Below are 1,284 nucleotides of genomic sequence, written 5' to 3' on the forward strand. Positions count from 1 at the left end.
GATGTGGATGATGAGTTTACTTTGGCATAGTTTTTGGCATCACAAAAGAGAGTTGCTCTAAATGTAAGGTCAAATGTATTGCCAAATGTGGACATGCCACTTGCGTTGAATATGGTTGAAATGCCTTTGAGGGATGTTTATATGATGAATGTGATGTATGCTATGGATGATGCATTGAATTCCGATGTTGTGGATATACATGAGAAATCTATGGGTATGGATGTTTTGGGTGTGTCTCCAATTGCTTCTATTGCAAGCTTGCCTCTTGTTGGAGTTCCTAGTGTGCCCTCTCTAGTTGCTAAGAGAGGTCAACCTCGTAAGAAGAACATTGTGGCTAGAGGCCGACCAAGGGCAATACATGCAAAAGAATGTTTTGGTAGTCATGCGGATGCAACTAATGTGGATGCCTCTACATTTGGTACTAGCTTTCATGCCAAAGTAGGCGCTGGGTTTTCCGGTGATGAGGGTCTTATAAGACATTGTGATGCTAGAGTTGTGGAGGTAAATGCAAGGAGGCAAAATGCTAATGCTCATGTTGAGAGTAGTCATGCTCACAAGAAGGGGAAGAAGATTCTCAAGTAGCAAGGAACTTCACAAAAGCATGTTGTAAAAAAGGGTCGACCTGTGGATGTTATGCAAGATGGTGATGATTATGGAGATGAACATGAATCCATGGGTGAGGAAGAAGAGTGTGAAGATGAGATTTTGGAGGCATAAGGCCTTGTCTTGCAGGATTTTGATGATGAGGGTGATTGGTCAAATGTAAGCTTTCAACTTGGAAGAGTGGTGATAAAATGCCTATGGATCTTGAAGGAACATTCAAGAGATTACCACCATTTGTGAATATTGTGGGTCCAACATGGGATAGGTTCCAACAGAGTTTACAGAGATTCAGCTTTTTCTGGCTCTATTTCCTCTTGATTTAGTAGACACTATCGTGGCTGAGACAAATAGATATGCATTGGAAAAATGTGAAAAGGTTTTGGCACAGCATGAGTCAACTCAAAAATGGAATGCATTGGATAGACATTCATTCTTGTGGTTTTTGGGAGTGTCTATTGGTATGGCCTTGCAATTTATGCCAAACAAAAATTGTTATTGGAAAAGAGATGCTTGCGGTGTTCTCTGATGTCCGAACTATGCCAAGAAGATGGGACAAATGAATATCAATATATAAAGCATTTTTCCATGTATGAGATAACTCGCAATGGCCTCTTGCGAAGGGATGCGAGAATACAAGCTATGGCAAGTTTTGTCATTGGAAGAGAGGTTAAATGCCACTTT

General features: G+C 40.7%; 1 pseudogene; it reads left to right on the forward strand.

Annotated features, from left to right (window-relative positions):
• Positions 1-210: 210 nt before the first annotated feature.
• Positions 211-740, forward strand: LOC147434209 (uncharacterized; annotated as a pseudogene).
• The last annotated feature ends 544 nt before the right edge of the window (positions 741-1,284 follow it).

This window comes from Adiantum capillus-veneris, chromosome 19, assembly GCF_014529385.1.
Source record: "Adiantum capillus-veneris isolate H3 chromosome 19, ASM1452938v2, whole genome shotgun sequence".
NCBI classification, from domain to species: domain Eukaryota; kingdom Viridiplantae; phylum Streptophyta; class Polypodiopsida; order Polypodiales; family Pteridaceae; genus Adiantum; species Adiantum capillus-veneris.